Consider the following 23,693-nt stretch of genomic DNA (forward strand, 5'->3'; position numbering starts at 1 on the left):
GCCTTTAACAACAGAGAAACTCCAGACTTTAGAAGAACTGGTAGAAGAACAGTTAAATGCTCATCATATTGAAGAATCAACCAGCCCTTGGAATTCTCCTGTATTTGTTATTAAAAAGAAATCTGGTAAATAGAGAATGGTAACAGACCTTAGAGCAATTAACAAAGTAATTCAGCCAATAGGCTCTCTACAATCTGGAATTCCTTTGCCTACTCTGTTACCAAAAGGATGGCCTCTCATAGTTATTGATTTAAAAGACTGTTTCTTTTCAATACCCTTACAAGAAAAAGACAGAGAAAGATTTGCTTTCACAGTGCCTACTTATAATAATTCTCAACCGGTTAAAAGATTTCAATGGAGGGTTCTCCCACAGGGAATGTTGGATAGCCCAACTTTGTGCCAATATTTTGTAAAGCAGCCATTAGAAGTGGTACATAAAAAATTTCCTAAATCTATAATTTATCATTATATGGATGATATTTTATTAGCTGATTCAAATGCAGATACTTTAGAAAGAATGTTTGAAGAAGTAAAGAAAATTTTGCCTTGCTGGGGATTACAAATTGCTCCTGAAAAGATACAAAGAGGAGATTCTATTAATTATTTAGCATATAAAATAGAACTTCAAAAAATTAGACCTCAAAAGGTGAAAATTAGGAGAGATCGACTACAGACTCTTAATGACTTTCAAAGAATATTTGGAGACATTTCCCATCTAAGAACTATTGTTGGCGTAAAAAATGATGAACTGAATACTTTGTTTAAAACCTTAGAAGGTGACAAGGACTTGAATAGTCCAAGAAAATTATCACCTGAAGCTGAGAAAAAATTGGCCTTGGTAGAAAAGAAAGTACATGAAGGGCACATAGATCGTATTGATCCAAAGCTGGATTGCACTTTGGTTATTTTACCTTCTAGGCATTCTCCAACAGGAATGTTAATTCAAAGGGAAGATATTATATTGGAATGGATATTTTTACCAAATAAACCAAATAAAAAATTAAAAACTTATGTGGAAAAAATCTCTGACTTGATTTGGAAAGGAAAATTGAGACTTCGTCAATTAGCAGGAATAGACCCAGCAGAAATTGTCATACCTTTAACTAAGGAGGACATTGAAAAATTATGGATAGAAAATGAAGCTTGGCAAAAAGCTTGTAGTAATTTTTTGGGAGAAATTAACAGCAAATATCCCAAAAACAATAGAATTGATCTTATAAAGAGAGCTGATTGGATCTTGCCTCGAGTTGTGAGGAAAAAACCCATATCTGGAGTTCATACATTTTATACAGATGCAAACAAACAAGGAAAGGCAGGTTACAAATCAGAAAATTTAAGTAAAGTGGTTCAAAGTCCTTATAATTCAGTTCAAAAATCAGAATTGTATGCTATTCTGTTGGTATTAATGGATTTTTCAGAAACTCTCATTGTAGTAACTGACTCTCAGTATGCTGAAAGAGTAGTATTACATATTGAGACTGCAGAATTTATCCACGATGCTTCAGAATTAACTTCACTATTTATTCAATTACAAGATACAATCAGGAAAAGGAGTCATCCTTTATATATAACTCACATTGGATCCCATACTGGTCTGCCAGGCCCTCTAGCACAAGTCAATGATGTGGTTGATAAATTATTGATAGGAAATGTGCTGGAGGCCTCAGAATTTCATAAAAAACATCATGTAAATAGCAAAGGTTTAAAAAAGGATTTTTCCATAACCTGGCAACAAGCCAAAGAAATAGTAAAGAAATGTCCTACTTGTTCCTTCTACAATCAAACACCATTACCAGCAGGATGTAACCCAAAGGGTACCCAGAAGAATGAAATCTGGCAGATGGACGTGTTTCACTTTGCAGAATTTGGAAAACTGAAATATGTACACCACATTATTGATACTTATTGAGGATTTCAATGGGCAACTGATCTGAGTTCTGAAAAAGCTGATTCTGTAATCACTCATTTGCTAGAAGTTATGGCTTTATGGGTACACCTGCACAAATCAAATCTGATAATGCTCCATCATATGTCTCTGTTAAAATGAAACAGTTTTTTGCTTATTATAATATAAACCATGTTACAGGTATACCACATAATCCTACAGGTCAAGCAGTTATAGAAAGATCAAACAGAACTCTAAAGGATATGCTAAATAAACAAAAAGGAGTAACAAAACCCCCCAGAAATAGACTACATAATGCTCTATTAACTTTGAATTTTCTCAATGCCAATGAGAAAGGAACAACAGCTGCAGAGAGACATTGGATAATAGAAAAAACTACAGAATTAAATCAACCTATATACTTTAAGGATGTGCTGACCTCAGAATGGAAACCAGGATATGTGTTACATTGGGGATGAGGTTTTGCTTTTATTTCTACAAGAGAAGATAAGCTGTGGGTACCATCAAAATTGATAAAGGTTCAATTTGAACAAGAGAGACCTCTTAATTAGAGGAGGTGATAGTTCATCAACTATCATAAACATCCAATTTAAACTAACTTACACCAGTAACACATGCCTCTTCATTTAATCAGATAACTTGGCAAAAAGGAACATCCCCAAACAACCTTGGGGAAAGGTTTTTGTTTTTGTCTTTTAGGAGAATGAAGGTTAAGGAATTTGAAGAACACTAGACAAATGAGACAACTGAAGAAAATGGACAAATCGTCTATCCTAAGAAACAGAGTGAAATGGCATATAAGTATGTTATCTAAAAAATTTTATGTCTTCCTAAATGTTTGTTTCTGTTTTTCTTTAAAGATTTAACACTATTAGTTTTCTTATAGTCCCAGTTCAATTAAAATTTAAAGCTGACTTTGGAGTTGGAGAATGGCTCTCTCCTTCTTTAAACTCAAGCATGTTGTTAAAAGGAAAATGCAAACTCCCTGTTTCATGCCAGAAGAAAAGAGCCATCTTCTGCTATGGGACAGGAGAAAAGCCAAATTAATTAAGGGACTATTCTATTACTAATCTCAACTCTTTGATTCCATTCTGATTCTTTAAACTTTTCTTAAAGTATAAATTTTATATCAAAATTTACAAGATTAATATATATAGATATATAGATATATATACATTTTAAACTTTGTTAAGATATGAATGGTCATATAGACTATTAATTAATTCTAGAAAAAAGGCTTCAATTAGCTGCATATATATGTCTTTGTGTTCGAGTCTCTTATCAGTTTTCTGCAGGAAATCACGGCCAGGCCTAACATCAACTGAAGTCTCCAGGAAGAAGATGGGGCCCCACAACAACAACAATTCCACGTGGACAACAATAATATCACTAAGCTGACAAACATCATCTACAGACCAGCTTTGAACTACAAGGTGCTCATAGCAATTTTGAGATGACTAGCTGAGATGATCCAGTCTCAAAGACTACTTGAATAAGGACTTGAGATAAACCCTGAACTTTGGCATTATACACAGACTGGATAATGAAGGATATAGTTACCTTTCCTAAAATTTGACAATTAACCTAAAATTTTTCTATTCAGGATAAAGATACCTTCACCCATACCCAGCAGGAAGCAATTTCAAGAATATGACGCCCACATTCCCAAAGAGGTGGTGTGGGGCGGGTGGTTTTTTTTTGGTCTTTTAATGGGTTTTGGGTCTGGGATAATTTTCATTGATTAGGGGGGTTGGTTACAAGTTGTTGTCAAGGGTTAGGAAAAAGGCTAAGCAAAGGAGATTAGATTTAAGGTTCTTGTTTAAAAAAAAAGAGAAAGAAAGAAGAAGAAAAAGACAATTACTAGTTTTAAATACTTTACATTGGATTGGATTGCTTTATATTATATACAAATTATATATATTGAAATTGATATTGTTAGAAAATGCTATATGTATATTTCTAATTGTACCATTCATTTAACAATGTAATGCAATTTTCTGATCCTTGAATGTTATTATTACCAACTATTAGGATATAAAGAAATGAAGGTTAGTAGTTAGACATTACAATAGAACTTGTAGTCATATTAGATATGTTTTAAAAATTGAGCAGATATATTTTAGACAGGTCATCTTCAAACCCTTCAGAGATCTACAGAATATGGCATTTAAAATGTTTTAATAACTTAGAAAATTTTTCTTTTTTGAGACATGTTGGCTCCTGGCAGTACCAATATACATCAGAGAAAATATGGGCATTGAAGAAACTGCATATGGAGTTAACTTTCATTGTGGCAAAAGTTAGCCACTGGACAACAAAGTATCCTCGAATCAGCTGCTGACAAAATGGACAGACAGGACATGAAACAAAGGACTACTGATTCTTGCCAAAACAAGTGTGGTTATGGCTTTATCAAAAGGCATCTTCTGAGGCCAGGACAATATGGCACCATCCCTGAAGTGGCCTTTGCAAATTGGAAAAGGTACAGTGCCCTTTTCTTTGAAGGCAGCTGAATAGGCAGTGCGCCGATGGCTTCTGATGTGCAATGGAACAGCAGCTGAAACAGTTATTCTTGAAGAGTAACTAAGCTCACGCCTCTCAATAGTAGACTGGCATTTGATAGAGGGATGTGGAGAAGAACGGGATGCTGAGATGAAGCCATATATACACAGCCAAGAAGAATGGACAGCTGAATTAAAAAAACATCAACAATTTCCAGAATTTAAAATCCTGAATCATGACATGACACTAGTGGAATTCAGGTGTTTCTGGTACATGGACTTCTCTGACCCAATGTGAGGTTGAACTGTTGACCTTGTGTACATCCTACTTCACAAATGAGTCTGTCAGATACGCTAAGCCTATAGGCTGAAGATGATGCCCCAACACTGCAGAGAAACCTCAGATGATTGTCCAGGCAGCTGGCTGTTTCTGTCAACTCACAATTTTTTGGAAGTTGCTTGCATATACTTCCTGTTTTTATTTTTTTGTTAGCTAATATTATTTCCTTCTTGGGTCTCTGAGGGAGTTGAAGATTAGTTAGTTATAGTTGAAGATTAATTAGGATAGAAAGTGAATTAGATACAATAGAATAGATAATGGAATTATTTTCTCTGAATTTGTCAAATACAAATGAACTAGACATTGTTTAGGTATTTATTACTTGTATATATTGTATATAGTTATTGTACTTTTGTATATAGTTTTTCTTATATTAGTTATAAGCTTTTTCTTTTTTTCCTTTTTATTAAAATAGAAAAGGGAAATATGGTGATATTTTATTTGTATTAAAATGTTATTTGTATGTTAATAAGTAAAGTCGCCCAGGGGTCAGAGCTATTAGCAAGCTATAGGAAAGCAGGGCAGTGGTGGCGTACGCTTGTAATCCCAGCACTTGGTAGGCAGAGCTGGGTAAGTCTCTGTGTGTTCAGGGATACAGCCATTATTGGATACACATGCCTTTAATTTCAATACCAAACATGGAAAACCTGGAGGTCTATACAGACAGGCCGTGACGAGGAGGTCATGTGGTTGGGTTTACAACCAATGAGAAGGCAGAACAGGAACTCTATATAAAGACTTTAACACAGGGGTAGCTCTGGTTTGGAGAGGTAGGACCACTGCAGGAGGAAGGGTAAGGTTTTAGCTCTTAGCTCTGACCTCTTGGCTTTCTTCTTTGCATTGGTTCTGTGTTTCTTATTTAATAAGAAGGTTGTTTATATCTACAAGATAGTGTTGCTGTAATTCTTACTTAATAACTCTTTTTGTTTTATGTAATCTTATGTTAAAGTTAAAAACCTTCCTTTTTAATTAGACAAAAAAGGGGAAATGCTGTGGAATAATCCTTTTGCACACTGTAAAGATTTGTCACTCAAATTGGTTTAATAAAATTGATTGTCCAGCAGCCAGGCAGGAAGTATAGGTGGGGATACCAAACTAAGAATGCTGGGAGGAAGAAGGGCAGAGTCAGGACTCACCAGCCAGACGCAGAGGAAACAAGATGAGAATGCCATACTGAGAAAAAAACTCCCAAGCCACATGCCTAAACATATATAAGAGTTATGGATTAATTTAAGTGTAAGAGCTAGTTAGTAATAAACCTGAGCTACTGGCCAAGCATTTATAAGTAAAATAATTCTCTGTGTGGTAATTTGGGAAGTGGCTGCTGGATATTTGGAGTTTCTGGCCAGACAGAAACTTCTGTTTACAGGATTGCTACACAGAGAAGCCCTGGCTTGAACACCCCACCACCACCACCAAAAGACTCTTCAGAACACATGTCATTAAATTTACAATCACCACAGAGAAAAACAGTCCTCCCACTGTCCAAGACCTAAAGAAGTCCAGTGTATGGGCATTTCCATCCCTGTACGAAGAAATGATGATTTGATATCTTGACCTCTACTGTCTATAACTGATCATAACCCAACTCAAAGAACAGACTGACACAGAAGGGGGAGGGAGATAGATAACTCACCCTAAAAGGGTCCAATATAATTGTGTTTTCAATATATCTCAGGGAACATTCAGACAGCTGGGATTTCTTAGAAAGATGTTCAATGGAGGCCTGATAAAAGTTGTATGGAATTTTCTCTTCTCATTAAATAAGACTGATAGATATTTATGAAGGTCTCTCCTCTAGCCTTCTCTTCCCATTAGGCAATGAAGATAACTGAGTTTGAAAATCCCTCCACAGGGTTATTTAAGGTTATGTACATGGAGACCCAGGGTTCCTAGGCTTATACAGAGCACATGCATGTAAAAGACTCATAGGTTTTCACCTGTCCTAAATGTCATTCTCTTTTGCTTACAGATACAACTAGCTTCACACACATACACACCACACACACACATAATACACACACACACACACACACACACATATACATGCACACACACAGAAGGAGAAAGAGAGAGAAGGAATGAGAAATTAAGATATATGTTCACTTACTATCATAAATAATAAGATGTTCGGTTTTCAGTTTATTGTAATCGTTGGATGAGATTGATGACATGTTGAAAATTGAATAACTTTTGTTAAAGTTTTGAAAATACATCTCCTTAGAATTTTATACAAACATTTTGAGTGTTAAAGCTTTTGTTAAAACTAATTATGATATAACTATTACCTCAAGAAAAGCAGTGCTGTCTTAAGAGTACATGTTTCCTGTGCTGTCTCATAAAAGCTAAATAAAGAACAAGTAGCACTTTCTATGTACCTTGCTTCAGGTAAATAAGTAAGGTGACAGTGAAACAACATATTTTTCTCGGTAGTTAGGCACAGAGTCAACCTCTAATAAGGTAATGAAGCAAGGAGCATGCTCTATTTGCTTTTCACCGGTAGTATGTAAGGATCTGGTCTCTAGGGAAGGCAGGTTCAACTAAGACTTGCAGGAAACACCAGGCCTGGGGGCTTTACTCAGATATGCACTCCCTTAAGTTCCTCCATACGCGTCCTAACATGCTTTAGGAACAAGTGATTAGACCTATGGCCTATTGTAAGACACTGAAAAGAATCTGTTCTGAAGTCACCAAACAGGATGGCTCAGAGGGTAAAAGCACTTGCAGTCAATACTGGTCACCTGAGCTCAACCCCCAGGGCCCACATGATAAAGGAGACAGCTAGCTCCTATAAATAAGTTGTTTTCTGACCTCCATGTGGGCACAGTAACACCATCATAATCCCCATTAAAATAATAAACATTCAATATATACAATTTGTATTGAGATAAGACATGCAATATAACATTTTCTGTCTAAACCAAATTTTTTTTTTAATTAAAAATTATTTTTCACCAAGAAACTATTTGTAATATAGCTGCTGGCAAGGGGAAAAATCACTGCTATCCAAAGGAGTGCCACTGGGTACGTCAGTCACCAAGCTCCGTGGCAGGTGCCATGCCCAAGAATAGTTGGCTAACACAAAATGAACTTCATGGGTTTTTTTTTTTTTTTGAGTGTGTGTGTTTGTTGGGGGGTGTTTGCTTAATTTTGGCATTTTTTGTTCTACTAGTCTTTTGTTTGCTTAGATTTTCATTTTGTAGGCTGTTATTATTATTACTATTTTGAGAATGAGAAAGAACATATGTTTGGTGGGAAGGGAGCTGAGGAGAATCTGTGAGGTGTTGGGGGAGGGGAAATATGATGAAAATAAAGCATTTTAAGTACACAGTTTGGTTGTCTTAAGTGTCTTTATATACTGTGACCATCAAGACTTCTCTTACAGAGCCTGTTCTCTTCTTAGATGGAAGCTGTGCCATAAGTGGGATATCTGGAAGCTGAACAGATTTTTGTGCCCTTAATTTTGTGTTCCATACTTCTCAGAGAATAACTATCTGTGGTTTTGACTCATTTTTGATTTGTATTTTTACTCTTTGTAACTGTTGAGTTTTGCAAATTCTTTGCATGTGCTAGATACTAGTCCTTTAATGTGTCTATCGTTTGTAACTACTCTCTCCCAGTCTGCAGCTCATCTTCCCACCTCTTCACCGAGTACACTTCAGAGAGTTCAGGCAGCTGCTTCTTCAGAGATCAGCGAACCACAGCCCCACAGGTTTTATTAGGTGTTTCCCATATTAAGCACTTGATGCAGCCTTGCTGAAAGAGTGACATGAAAGAGAAACTCCTAGAGTTACTTATAACTTGTGCTGGTGACTCCTCCTGACATCTCAATCCTGTTGGGTTTGAAAACCGTAATCTCAGATTGTGTTATACCTCTCCTGCTTCAGTGACACACTGCAGGAGATTGTGGGAGAAATACTGCATTTCTAGGGCCGGGAGGTAGAGTCCGAGGGACCAAGAAGAAAGGGGAACTAGGTAAGGTACACTGATGTAGGGATTCGTGGGGGCTTCTGCCGGCCTTCTGAGGCCCCTGATTGGTGCTTTGCTGATGTTTGCACCCGTGTGGTGCAAGCACAGTGTGGGTGTTGCTGGCCTCTGAACCAAGGCAGTAGAATAAAGCCGGCTTAGAATTCATTATGTTCTTTCCTCTACGTACTCGCAGGGAAAAAGCCAGCTTCACTTACAAATGCCCTTAACCATCAGTAAAAGTAACTCTTTTCACTGAATCTCTATTTTGAACCTTTTCCATGATGCAATGGTGTGTACAAGCAGTGATCGAAGCCAGGAGCCTCTGGTAAGAACTTTCCACACAACGCCAGAGTTTCCGTGACACAACTTTCACGGAAACCATTTGTTTAAACTTGAGTATTCGGTAGAGATTTTTTTCCCCGGAAATACACAGTGAGGTCACAGAATTCCTGGGAATGTGAACTACATGTAGCATGTGTTCAAGATCACTTTCCACCCAGAGCTCCTGTCCCATGTTCTTCAAGGCATCCTTACCTTGAGACTTGGAGTTACTTAATCAATGACTTTGGTAACATATACTTGCTTTGGAGTCCACCATCATGACAGAAGAATTCAAGTTCCTGTAAGATTATCATAAAGACTTCTAACAAAAGGGTTTAAAGAAGTATGGTGAAAATCGGACTTTGTGTGAGACAGGATGAGACTATTTGATATGTGGCCATCTTCCTGGCCCTCTGTCCTACTAACAGCGTAGCAATTAGTAAACATCACATTAATTACCTGCCTCTTTGCTACCTCTGATCACAAGACTGAACCTTTTGAAGGCAGGGCTTTCTGTTATCGAGCGTGAGATATTTTTAAGTCAGCAGCGGGCTTGGCACACGGCTAACATGTGGCATTCTTTGTGGGAGGAACACATTTTCCTCTGCCTGTGTTGGTCCCCTGCTGCTGTCTGTGTTCAATTCCATTGCTATTGTTGCTGAGACAGGATTTCTCTGTAGTCCTGGCTGGCTTGGAACTGGCTGTGTAAAGCAGGTTAGCCTCAAACTCACAGAGATCCACCTGCTCCTGTTTCCCAGCTGCTGACATTAAAGGCAAGTGCCACCGTACCCAAGTACATTCACCATTTCTATATTTGAAACAATAGCAACTTTGATATCTCTTAAGAATTTTATCATATTTCTGGCCAATGTTGGCCCCCAAAATGTATTTTGAACATGACATGAAGGTGGAGTAAGATGTACATAGTAATATGTATTTTATAGGATTATACATGTTACGCAAATACATTTATATAGTTAGACATATATATATATATATATATATATATAATTTTAATGTGTACACCATATGTAATTTTTTTACTATCTGAGGAAAAATCATTTCTGACTCTGCTTTTCTACTCATCTAACTTTAGTATTTCTATTTAGGACCTATAGAAAAATAATGTAAGAAAAACTAAAATCACACCAACCTTAATCTCTTTGGGACACTTGTTTTTAGGTGAAGTTTTGAGGCCCTCTGTTTATTATTCTATCTTGCTGTTTTCTTAATGAGCACAGTGTGGTGATATTTTGTTTGTTTTCTAACAAATAAACTTACATATATTATATAACTACTACTACTATATTATATAACTACTACAGTGGTGGCACACACCTTTAATCCCAGCACTTGGGAGAAGGAAGTGGGAAGATCAGGAGTTCAAGGCCACCCTGGGCTACACAAGATTGTGGATCCAGTCTAAAAGAGAAAGAGTCAGGCAATAGAGGCTCACACCTTTAATCCCAGCACTTGTAATCTTGTACCTTTGATCCCAGTACTTGAAAGGCACAGGACTTTAATCCCAGCACTAGGGAGGTGGAGACAGGAAGTGATATGGCTGGGTAGAGAGAGGAATATAAGGCAGGAGGAGACAGGAGCTCAGCCCTTTTAGGCTGAGTTGGTGAGGTAAGAGGTGGCTGTGGCTTGCTCCTTTGTCTCTCTGATATTTCAGCATTTACTCTGATATCTGACTCTGAGTTTTATTATTAAGACAAATTAGGATTTGTGCACTACAGCAGAATCCTGTTGGTGGAACACAGGTGCAATCATTGATATTGACCATCACTGTGACAGAATCTAGAATCATCTAGACAAGCTTGTGGGCACAGCTGTGTATGGTTTTGTAGAATAATGCTCACTTCTGAGGATGTCAGTGAGGGATTGTCTTATGCTAATTGTTTAGGAAAGATCCACTTAACTGTGGGCAGAACTGTCTGGGTAGAGGATCCTGCACTATACAAAATGGAGAAAGCAAGCTGGGCACTCTTATGCATTTCTCGCTCTTTGTTTTCTGAGTGTGGATGAAATGTGTCCAGTTACTTCAAGTTCCTGCTGTGTTGGTTTCCCCACAATGATAGACTGTACCCATGAATGTGGTCCATGACAATCCTTTCCCCTTGAGTTGCTTTTGTCAGAGATTTTTCTTTTGTTTTGTTTTTATTATAGCAACAGGAAAAGCAACCAAGACAACAGACAGCACACAACTGAGCCTGAGTATGATGTTTTGTCCATGCAGCATTTCTAGAGCTTGGGATCTGAGGTCCTTAGTTAATAGCTTTACAGGCAAGTATTGATCACTGGTATTTATTTTTTAATTGTTAATGAATTTTTCTACTTTAATGCTTATACAATTGTTTGCTTTGTACCAACAGACAACATTAAAAATCAGCAGAGCTGGTAATGGGAGAGAAGCAATCAAAAAGAAGTTGCTGTAGTTGCGATCATGAAGTTTTAAAGGCACTTCAGAATTTCTGGGGAACTTGTGTATTACTCTTGCAAAGGTAAAATGATGGCAGTAGTTGCCTGGATCCAGTGAAGAGGGAGGAGGAACTGGTGAACAGAGAGGATTCGTAGCATTGAGACCACCCAGTAGGGTACCACAGGGGTTGATGCATGCCATCACACATTTATCCAAATCATACAAAGTACAGTACCCAAGCAAACAACAATGTAAACTATAGACTTCAGTGAATAACTAATTCAGCAGTATTAGCTCACCAGTTGTAACAAGCATACTACTATAGTTAGGGGTGAAGATACTGGAGAGACTGTGGCTGTACTGCAGAGATCTGTTTAAATGTGAGAAGTCCTCCAAAGTTTGCATGCTGAAACTTCAGTCACAGTGCGATGGCCAGAGGTGGGGCTTTAGGGAGTTGGAAAGTGAGCTCTGACTGAACCAGTGCATCAGTCTATTAATAGATTCACAACTGAGTGGACTAGTGGGGAAGCTGGGACTGCTTTGAGGAAGAGCATCACTACGGCTGAAGGTGTGTCACAACAGCTTCTTCTTGGCCACTCTCTATATCCCTCTCCCTCCCGTCCTGGCCACCGCCAGTGAGCAGTTTCAATCTGCTGCACTCACATACATGTTTACCAAAGACCAGAAAGCAGTGGCAGCAAGGACATGGACTGAACCTTTAAAGAAACACAAGTTAATGTAAACTGTTCTTTGTTTAAGTTGCTTTTCTTAGGAATTTGTCACAGTGATGAGAAAGGTAGCAAATATTAGGGGAGATCCTTTCACCTTCCATTCAATTTCTATCATGACCTTGAAACTCTTCTAAAACATAGTCTATTAAAAATGTTGGACTTGGCTGGGATGTCACTCAATGGCAGATGACATGTCTCACATGCCCAAGGGTCTGGGTTCAGTTCCCAGTATCACACACTGAAAGTTAGGCAACATGTAACCTTATGATATATCTTCCTGTAAGTGTTATAAAATAAAACCACTTCCCCTGGAAAATTAATGAGCAAAGTATTTTTGCTTGACATCCTTAGTATCAGAATGTACTCACTTTAGTTACAATGGAAAGATATGTGACTTTTATTTTCCCAGAAATTATGTTTCATTTTTATAATTAGTGGTTTAAAAAGGTATATGTAAGCAAGGGACTTTTTGAGATATTAAATAGTCAATCTGTCTCATAAACAATGACTTACTGTCCAGATTCTCCAAGTCCTGTACTAAGGGTTCTAACATATGCAGAGCTTTAAAAACTCTAATTTGTTATTTCTTCACGTATTAGGTGGCTGGCTTGCCATTTTCTGTGCATTTCACACACACACACACACACACACACACACACACACACACATATACAAGTCATATGTTGTAAATATATATAATTTATTTTCAACAACTCTGACAGTAGGGACAGACTCAATACTCCAAACTCATGACATTTGTAGTAACTTTAACTTCATATTCTGTACAAAAATAAAGTTAAGACAAAATAGGATATAAAAGTCGTTTAGCCAACATCTTCTTAAAATTAGTTTAATTCATTTTTGAATGTGTGTGTGTGTGTGTATGTATGTATGTATGTGATTGTGGTATGTGTGTGCTGTGTAAGCATGTGTGTGTGCTTATGTGAAGACAGAGGAGAGCATCAGGCCCCTGTCTATCTGCCTTATTCCTTTGTGACAGGGTCTCCATGGAACTGAAGCTAAGCTGATGGGCAGTACCCACCAGCCAATCTTCTGCTTTCATCCCCGCAGCACTGACCTTTCAGGAACATGTGGTCACCCACCACAGATGACAGGAACTCAGATTCTGTCCTGTCTGTGTGGCAAGTGCTCTTACCCACTGAACTTTCTTCCTACTCCTGGAATACTAAAATTAAAATGCATCATTTAGATTATTCACAATTAAAGAATAAAGTAGGACAGAAGGGATATCCAGAGAAATTATTTATAGACTTAGAACAGGTTATTAAAGTTAGTAGTCAAAGTAAAAGATGATACTAATAAATTTAGGAGAAAGTAGTGATAATTAAGCTCTTACCAAGTAACAATGAGAACGTGTAAGTGGACCTTGAAGCCCTGGGTGATGTATTTTATTTTATTTTAGGAGCAGAAAGAGGAAAGTTGTGAACATGCTTGCTAAAATGACCAAGTAGAGCTAAAGTCCTTGGAAAAGTTCAACTCTGAACGCTTAGTTTTAATGACCTCAGCTGGAAGTCCCAGGCCCTCATTAATGTGGTCCTTTAGAAACCTCTGCCTCAAGGAGAGGAGTAGTTTCCTCTTTAGTTTAGATCTGGAATCTTCCCAAAAGGCTCTAGTGTTAAAAATTTCAGTCCCTGGCTGGCACCACTGGGAAATGATGGGATCCTTAAGAAACGGGACTAAGCAGAACATTGAGGGAGTGCCTTTGATGGGACTGTGTGTTCTGGCCATGACCTTAGCCCCAAGGAGTGGCACTCCCAACCTGTGCTGCCTTGTCATGGATCCAGAATAACATGGCCCACCCATCCTAACTGAAATGTCCCAAACCGAGCAATTTTCTCTTCAGAAGTAGATCATCTCGGGTGTCTGTGCCTTCCTGGAAATATACTGTCACCATGTGCTAGTTAGGTTTCATAAAAGGTAAGGGAGGGACTGGGAGCAGGGCTCATGCTACAGCTGGCATTGATGTCTGAAGAATTTGTCCTGAATTAGTCTAAGCTGCTATTTCTCTCTTGGACCCAGGTGGGCATCTATGCTGACCCTACCTCACTGCACATCTACACTCTTTCTCAGCTCTGCTGGGGTGCAGGCTAGCAGTCTGAGGGAAAAGCCAGAACGGTCAAATTCGGCAAGCTATAGGGTAGGAACACCTCTATTAAGAGAGTCGTCTTTGGCCGGGCGGTGGTGGCGCACGCCTTTAATCCCAGCACTCAGGAGGCAGAGCCAGGTGGATCTCTGTGAGTTCGAGGCCAGCCTGGGCTACCAAGCGAGTCCCAGGAAAGGCGCAAAGCTACACAGAGAAACCCTGTCTCGAAAAACCAAAAAAAAAAAAAAAAAAAAAAAAAAAAAACGAAAGAGAGTCGTCTTTGTTAGGAGCCTGCCCTCACTCCTGCACATGCGCAGCTTGGGGTCTTGCGTCTTACGTCATCAGGGGGCACTGGCAACTACACTGGCACAGAGTGGTCACTCAACCTGCACCTGAAAAAGCCGACTGCAGACCCCAAGCTCACTCTCTTTGCTCTCTCTCTCTGTTCCCTGCTCTGCTCTACTCCCCCCCTCCGCCCCCCCCCCCCATCTTCCTATCTCTCCAGGTCTGGCTCTCTTCTTTCCCTTACCCCCTTTCCCTCTTAATAAAGCTCTAAAAATTAACAGTGGGTTCTGTCGTGACCAGTCCACGCAGTAACCAGCCCTGCCACCAGCGCCATCTATCTTTCATTCTCGCCTCAAAAGACAGGTGGGGAAGTCAGGTCCAGAAAAACTGAAGCAGAAACTCACAGTCCAGATGGTCAACCATGTGAATTACAATCTTTAAACCACTGGATAAAAGTCATTCCTTTTTGTAAAGATTTATGTTACATTCAGAATTATGTACCCATGTGTGTATGGACAGGGGTGGGAGAGTACGTGCACATGAGAACTCAGGCGCCCGTGGAGTCTAGAAGAGGATTTCAGATCCCCTGGAGCTGGAGTCACAGCTGACTGTGAGCCACCTATAGTAGGTGCTGGGAATGGGACTCAGGCCATCTCCTAGAGCAGCACAGTACATGTTCTTAATGCTGAGCCTTCTCTGCAGCCTCCAAGGCTTCGTTTGTGTTTCCTTTTGCTCCACTTCAGATACTATCCAGACTTAAAATTGTGAACGATTTTATATCTTAATATTCAATTGATGGGATCATATTATAGAAGATGCAGTCCACTGATATTTCTGGGTATTTTGGAAAGATCTATATATATTTTATAATTTACATTTTATACTCATAATTTTTGTTTCTCCAATGTGAACATCTGTATTCTTTCTTAAAATGGGATGTGAAATATGCATTTTAATGTGGGATAGAGTTCAGAAGCAAATCGTTGCTTTCTCAAAAATTTCTGCAATGAATAACTAATCATAGACTTAGCTTACATCTTTGTTGTAAGATTTCATTTTAATAATTATTAATTATTTCCCCTTGGGTGTGAATTACTAGCCTGGGTACTTTCCTTCCTCTTCTGTTCTGTTCTGTTGACCCCTGTGTTAAGGAGATGGAGTCAAGGCATTGTGACACAAGTCAACCCTCCGTCAAGGACTGCTTCTGCCACCTCCCTGGAGCTGTTCTTCACAGAGTTTTAAGTAAGCTCTTTGCATTAAGTTTAGTCACATTTGTCTGTTTTATCACGTGTGTGTGTGAGTGTGTGTGTGTGTGTGTGTGTGTGTGTGTGTGTGTGTATGTGTATGTGTGTGTGTGCACATGTGTGTGTATGTAATGCGTGTACATGGAGGCAGAGGACAACTAGCATTAGGCAGTTCTCCTCTCTTAGGATTCCTGGGAATCAAAATCTGGTCGGCAGGACCGGCATCACCATCTTACCCACTGAGCCATTTTCACTAAAATTTAAAGAGGAATTCTTATCACTTCCCCTGTCCTTCTTGTTTCAATGAAGGCAAACAGCAGATTTCAGGTCTTGCTAACTCTGCTCTTCATGCACTTCACCCCTGTGCCTTGTGCCCTGAGGGTTCTCTGTAGTGAGCCTCTCTGCAGTTCTCCATGGACAGTCTGAGTTCTTGTCAACCTTGCGTCTCTCTCACCTGCTCTGCTGAGCTGAGCCCTCACTTCTCCTTGCTATTCCTCTTCTCCCAGTTTGTCCTTAGAAACCCTTCACTTGAGTCCACAGCTACCCATCCTCTTCCTCGTGACCCTTTTCCCAAAGTCGTCCAATGTTGGGTCTCTAATGCTGTCCCTGTTTTCTGTTCTTTCCCTGTGTACTGTACCCCTTAGACCTCTCTTTGCTTCAGGGTCTGCAACTCTGTCCTCATAATTTTTTTTTTTAATGATCACTAATTAAGACTTCTATGTGATCCAAACCAGTTTTTTTCAAGAACTTCCTGACTTTTTCTACTTGGGTTTCTCTGACTGCTTCATGAGATTAACAAACAGGAAGCTTAACCCTGAGTTTCCAGGTTCCTTTCTTCAAGTCAGACTCCAGCAGTCTGGGAGTTACCATATCACACTCTACTACTTCACATCTTAGCATCTCACCTCCTCTTCAGTCTGGTGGATGCCACTTCCTCCACAGCTTTTGTGTCTGTCTGTCTCTCTGTCTTCACTGCCACCAACATAAACTAGCTTCAAATGACCATTTGCTTGGACACTCTTAGCGTCTCTTACTAAATAGCATCCACCCACACCTCCACCAGCTCCTTTGTCCATGAATTCCTTCTGGAATTCTACAATCCAGTTGTCTCTTCACCAGGAAAAGCCTTTGGTTTCATAATTGGTAGAGGTCTGGGCTGCCCAGGCAACCCCAGAAATCCTGAGTTTAAACACTCCTTTTGTTCCCAGGGTCTTCAGGCCTGGGCTGGGAAAAAGCGTTCATGATGCAGAAATGGAACTCCCGTTTCTTTTCTCTGTGCTCTGAGAGGACCTGCTCTTTATGTCACAGCAGGTACATTTGCACTCATAGTAGATTCTAGGTGGTGTAAAAGCTGATACTGTTTTGTTGCCTGGAACTCAACCACTATTTTTATTAAATGAATAAAAACTTGCATTTCCCAAACTCAGATGGCATCATGCTCTTTTCATGGTGGCAGCAAGCCAAGGTGTAGGAAGCCCTCCACAGAGCTCAGGGAGTTCTGGTCATCTCGGGAGTGCATCTTTTGGCTATTTTTATGTTGTTTGCTTTATGTCAAAATTTTTCATTTCATTCTCCCTGATCATTTAATAAAGTTTCCCTTTTAAATGTCAAATGACTCCAAATGTCAGGAGTTGAGAAAAAAAAGTATGTGTGTGTGTGTGTGTGTGTGTGTGTGTGTGTGTGTGTGTGTGTGTGTATCTGTGTCTCCTTTTGTTTTGCTTGGCATATGCTATTGGGAGTTTTGCTTCGCTTTGGTGTATGTTGTCAAATCTTTTACTTCAGGGTTTCTAAGCCTGTCAGTCTTTATCTTCATTATTATTTTATTTATAATTGAGATTTTTGTGTGATCTAAACTCATCTATGCAGCCATTTTCTAAATTTTTGAGAGTCTCATAGTTGCAGCATAAGATTCAAGTGAGAGAATGCAGCACTGTGGAATAGTGAAGGAAACAGAGTCATTTGTCCCACAAGCTGTTCAATGTGGATGACTCTGCCCTCTATTTAGAGAGAAATTTGATCCAAGTCTGATATTGCAGCACAATGGAAAAATTGCACATTGGAGACCTGAGCATCTTGGTTCTTCATAATAGTGAATTCCATCCTGGAGTTCTTGTTAGGATTATTTTTATGTATTACTGATGTTCTCATTTACAAGTTCCCTTTGTGACTTGGAGTATTTTCTACTTATTATTTGTTTAGTAATTTCCCATTATTTATTTATTTATTCATGTTTTATGATCACAAATTCATACAAAAACCAACATAGACCAATGTGGACATGCTACAGCTTATCTTATGATCATTGGCATTTTGCAGAGAATTTATAAATAATTCAGAGGAAATTTTGTGTCATTAACAAGGAAAATGAAAGGAAAAGGAAAGCTTTCTTCCAAATGCACCAACCGTTAATCCATAGACTAAAGAACAGTCCTCACCTGGGTTAAGACTTTGCATTCAAATTCTCACAACTGTGTAAGAAAGCTCAACGCCCACACCCCAGGATCTTGGTCCTCTTCAATTTTCTCTAATTTGTGTAGTGAATAACCAAATACTCATAATGCAATTAGAAGATAATCAGGCTTGTAATTATGTTAATTGCTGGAGACTTACATCAATCCTCCAGCAAAGTGATAGGATTTCAGGGCAAGTATTAATGTGGCAGGAGAATGAGGAGAGGCCTGCACAAGAAGGGGGTGAAGCAAAGGCCTGTAGGAGGGGGGATTGACGCCCACCATCGACTTGTATCATTTAACAACCTGCAGAAGACAATGAAGGCATACATGAAAAGGGCCTTCAGGAGAGACCCAGAGAACATGGGGGTTTAGGTTTCAGCTAAGCATCCCCTTTTTGCAGTTTTCTCCATGAGTAATTATATTGTCTACTTACATTAATTGTAAGAAACCTAACTCAATGAAAGCATGAGGGATGGGGGAGGAAGAGAGGGGGCAGTCAGGGAGGGGAACAGAGAGAGAATTATTCCAATTTGCTCATGTTACTGCTGTCTTCCACAGTATGAAAAGAGAACAAAGTGGAATGCAATGGGATGCTCACAGGCTGGGCCTCTGCAGTGAAAGCCACCACTCTGCTTTGCAATGGAAAGCACCCTTCAATGGTTATGATCTAAGTAGCCCATACATTAAATTGTTTCCGAAAACAATGCATAAAAATATAAATTCATGCTTCTCTGTTTCCTTCCTAGTTGCTGGAGAGCCAGGCCCCATGTAGCCTTTGCTACTGCACTCTTCATGGATTCCTGCAGGTATGCAATCCAAGATCCCTTCTTTGCACCCACACTGCTGCATGCCATGACAGCTGAGAAAGGCTTGTGGCTCCTGATGATTGTCACTTAAAAATTCTCCAGTGACACATTTCTATCCACTAAGGGGTGAGAAATTACAATGCTCTGCAAAGGATTGGATTATTATTTAGAAATAGGACTAGCAGACACAGTAAGAACATGATATGTTGCTGTGGGATGGTCTGTATGTCAAGTGTGTTGCTGATTGGTCAATAAATAAATCATTGATTGGCCCGTGGCCAGGCAGGAAGTATAGGTGGGACAAGGAGGAGAATAAAGCTGGGAAGTGGAAGGCTGAGTCAGATAGACACTGCCAGCCACCACGATGACAAACAGCATGTGAAGATGCCGGTAAGCCACGAGCCATGTGGCAAGGTATAAATTTATAGAAATGGATTAATTTAAGCTATAAGAACAGTTAGCAAGAAGCCTGCCTCAGCCATACAGTTTGTAAGCAATGTAAGTCTCTGTGTTTACTTGGTCGGTTCTGAGCAGCTGTGGGACTGGCAGGTGAGAGAGATTTGTCCTGACTGTGGGCCAGGCAGGAAAACTCTAGCTATAAATGGCGTTCAACATGGTGGCAAGAGTTTCCACCTAAAAAAAGAGAAAAAAGATTCTAAAACGGAGCTAAAACAGTTCCTAGTTGTCTCTCTCAATTGAGCGGCAGCTGCCGGTTTGAGCTACTGGTGGGTTCCTGGTGTGCGCGCTTGACCTGCAGTATGGCAGGAATGAGGCCTCTGCAAGTGGCACATTAAGCTGCGTGGTGGATTTAGCCTTTGCTAATGCAAAACAAAAAAAAAAGAGGTTTCTGGGCTACACGCTGCTTGGCTAAAAGCATAGACCCACGATAGCTCCCAGAACTGGCGGTAAACGGTAAAGGTACCATTGCCATGTTGGGAAGCTGAGGTGGGCGGAGCCAGCAGCCATAGCACCCTTTCAGTCTTACAAATGCTGCAGTTTAAAGCAATAGATTCACAATAAGACAAATTCAGATGTAATAGTTTACAATATGTGTAAAAGATACGTAGGCTTGAAAGAGACAAAAAAGGTGATATATACAGTTATATAAACAAATACATAGTTTTAAAAAATAAAGTCTTTAAAGAGACAGTAAAATTAATATAAAAATAAGCCACTTGAAGATGAATATTACACAGAAAATCTGGATTGTGTTGTCTTTGGGATTTTTAACTGCAGAAAAACATTTGATCGTAAAAGATGTTGAGTTAAACCAATATGTATATTTTTTTTTTAATTTTTTTCATTTATTCTTTTATTAATTTCACACAACACATTTTGAATCTATTCTTTTCTATCCCCCAAATTCACTCAAAATTTTCCCCAATTCTTTATGCTCCCAACTCCATGTTCTCTTTGTTCAAATGATAAAAATTAAACAAAAACAACATCAAAGTCCAAATTATGTTGACTTGCTACTACTCCTGCCCTGGAGTGTGGTCACACTGTCACTCCAATTAAAGAAAACTGATTTTCCTCTTCTTTCAGTAGCTATCAATTGCAAACAGCTTCTTTTTTTTTTTTTTTTTCAGTTTTTTTTTTTTTTTTTATTAGAGGGACCTGATTTTTTTTTTTTTTTTTTAGCTCTGACCCCCAGACAACTTTATTTATTAACATACAATTAAAATCACATTTCAGTATAAGTAAAATACCACCACATTTCCCCTTTTCTATTTTAATAAAAAGGAAAAAAAAGAAAAAGGTTATAACTAACAAAAGAAAAACTATATACAAAAGTACAATGACTATATACAATATATACAAGTAATAAATGTCTAAACAATGTCTAGTCCATTTGTATTTGACAAATTCAGAGAAAATAATTTCATTATCTATCCTATTTTGTTAAGTCCAAAATGTATCTAATTCACTTTCTATCCTAATTAATCTTCAACTATAACTAACTAACCTTCAACTATAACTAACTAATCTTCAACTCCCTCAGAGACCCAAGAAGGAAATAATATTAGCTAACAAAAATAAAAACAGAAAGTGCATGCAAGCAACTTCCAAAAAATTTGTGAGTTGACAGAAACAGTCAGCTGCCTGGACAGTCACCTGAGGTTTCTCCACAGTGTTGGGGCATCATCTTCAGCCTATAGGCTTAGCATATCTGACAGACTCATTTGTGAAGTAGGATGTACACAAGGTCGACAGTTCAACCTCACATTGGGTGAGAGCAGTCCATGTACCAGAAACACCTGAATTCCACTAGTGTCATGTCATGATTCAGGATTTTAAATTCTGGAAATTGTTGTTGATTTTTTAATTCAGCTGTCCATTCTTCTTGGCTGTGTATATATGGCTTCATCTTAGCATCCCGTTCTTCTCCACATCCCTCTGTCAAATGCCAGTTTACTATTGCGAGGCATGAGCTTAGTTACTCTTCAAGAATAACTGTTTCAGCTGCTGTTCCATTGCACATCAGAAGCCATCGGCCCACTGCCTATTCAGCTGCCTTCGAAGAAAAGGGCACTGTACCTTTTCCGAATTGCGAAGGCAACTTCAGGGATGGTGCCATATTGTCCTGGCCTCAGAAGATGCCTTTTGATAAAGCCATAACCACACTCGTTTTGGCAAGAATCAGTAGTCCTTTGTTTCATGTCCTGTCTGTCCATTTTGTCAGCAGTTGATTCAAGGATACTTTGTTGTCCAGTGGCTAACTTTTGCCACAATGAAAGTTAACTCCATATGCAATTTCTTCAATGCCCATATTTTCTCTGAAGTAGATTGGTACTGCCAGGAGCCGACATGTCTCATAATCATAACAAAAAAGAAAAATTTTCTAAGTTATTAAAACATTTTAAATGCCATATTCTGTAGATCTCTGAAGGGTTTGAAGATGACCTGTCTAAAATATATCTGCTCAATTTTTAAAACATATCTAATATGACTACAACTTCTATTGTAATATCTAACTACTAACTTTCATTTCTTTATATCCTAATAGTTGGTAATAATAACATTCAAGGATCAGAAAATTGCATTGTTAAATGAACGGTATAAGTACAATTAGAAATATACATATAGCATTTTCTAACAATATCAATTTCAATATATATAATTTGTATACAATATAAAACAATCCAATCCAATGTAAAGTATTTAAAACTAGTAATTGTCTTTTTCTTCTTCTTTCTTTCTCTTTTTTTTTTTAAACAAGAACCTTAAATCTAATCTCCTTTGCTTAGCCTTTTTCCTAACCCTTGACAACAACTTGTAACCAACTCCCCTAAACAACGAAAATTATCCCAGACCCAAAACTCATTAAAAAGACCAAAAAACCACCCGCCCCACACCACCTCTTTTTTTTTTTTTTAAATTTATTTTAATTTATTTTGCAATACAATTCAGTTCTACATATCAGCCACGGATTCCCTTGTTCTCCCCCCCTCCCGTCCCCCTCACCTTCCCCCCAACGCCCCCCCCTCCCCATTCCCATCTCCTCCAGGGCAAAGCCTTCCCCACAGACTGAGGTCAACCTGGTAGACTCAGTCCAGGTAGGTCTAGTCCCCTCCTCCCAGGCCAAGCCAAACAATCCTGCATAGGCCCCAGGTTTCAAACAGCCAACTCATGCAATGAGCACAAGATCTGGTCCCACTGCCTGGATGCCTCCCAAACAGATCAAGCCAATCAACTGTCTCACCCATTCGGAGGGCCTGATCCAGTGTGGACCCCTCAGCCATTGGTTCATAGTTCATGTGTTTCCATTCATTTGGCTATTTGTCCCTGTGCTTTATCCAACCTTGGTCTCAACAATTCTCGCTCATATAAACCCTCCTCATTCTCGTTGATTGGACTCCCAGAGATCCACCCAGGGCCTAGTCATGGATCTCTGCATCCAGATCCCTCAGTAGTTGGATGAGGTTTCTAGCACAACAATTAGGGTGTTTGGCCATCCCATCACCAGAGTAGGTCAGTTCGGGCTGTCTCTCGACCATTGCCGGCAGTCTGTTGTGTGGGTATCTTTGTGGATTTCTGTGGGCCTCTCTAGCACTTTGCTTCTTCCTGTTCTCATGTGGTCTTCATTTACCATGGTCTCCTATTCCTTGTTCTCCCTCTCTGTTGTTGATCCAGCTGGGATCTCCCGCTCCCCCAAGCTCTCTTTCCCTCGACCCTCGCCTTTCATTACCCCCACTCATGTCCAGGCTGTTCATGTAGATCTCATTCCATTTCTCTGTCATTGGGCGATCCCTGTGTCTTTCTTGGGGTCCTGTTTTCCGGGTAGCCTCCCTGGTGATGTGAGTAGCAGACAATTCATCTTTGTTTCATGTCTAGTATCCTGCTATGAGCGAGTACATACCATGTTTGTCTTTCTGAGTCTGGGTTACCTCACTCAGGATGATTTTTTCTAGATCCATCCATTTGTCTGCAAACCTCATGATGCCATTGTTTTTTTCTGCTGAGTAGTATTCCATTGTGTATATGTACCACATTTTGTTTATCCATTCTTCAGTTGAAGGGCATCTGGGTTGTTTCCATGTTCTGGCTATTACAAACAATGCTGATATGAACATAGCTGAACAAGTGCTCTTATGGTGTGGTTGAGCATTT

At 39.2% G+C, this 23,693-nt stretch overlaps 1 long non-coding RNA gene across 2 annotated transcripts; it reads left to right on the forward strand.

Moving 5' to 3' along the window:
• Positions 1 to 11,414: 11,414 nt before the first annotated feature.
• On the forward strand, positions 11,415 to 22,971 carry LOC128097961 (uncharacterized). 2 transcript variants are annotated; one of them, XR_008214022.1, is made up of 4 exons: positions 11,415 to 11,541; positions 15,731 to 15,821; positions 19,023 to 19,082; positions 22,591 to 22,971. It is a non-coding gene; the product is annotated as an uncharacterized LOC128097961 (long non-coding RNA). The 2 variants fall into 2 exon arrangements; XR_008214021.1 differs by lacking the exon at positions 22,591 to 22,971 and having other exon boundaries at positions 19,023 to 20,637.
• The last annotated feature ends 722 nt before the right edge of the window (positions 22,972 to 23,693 follow it).

Source organism: Peromyscus californicus, unplaced genomic scaffold (genome assembly GCF_007827085.1).
Source record: "Peromyscus californicus insignis strain IS unplaced genomic scaffold, ASM782708v3 Scaffold_5__1_contigs__length_169319896, whole genome shotgun sequence".
In the NCBI taxonomy this organism is placed as follows: Eukaryota; Metazoa; Chordata; class Mammalia; order Rodentia; family Cricetidae; genus Peromyscus; species Peromyscus californicus.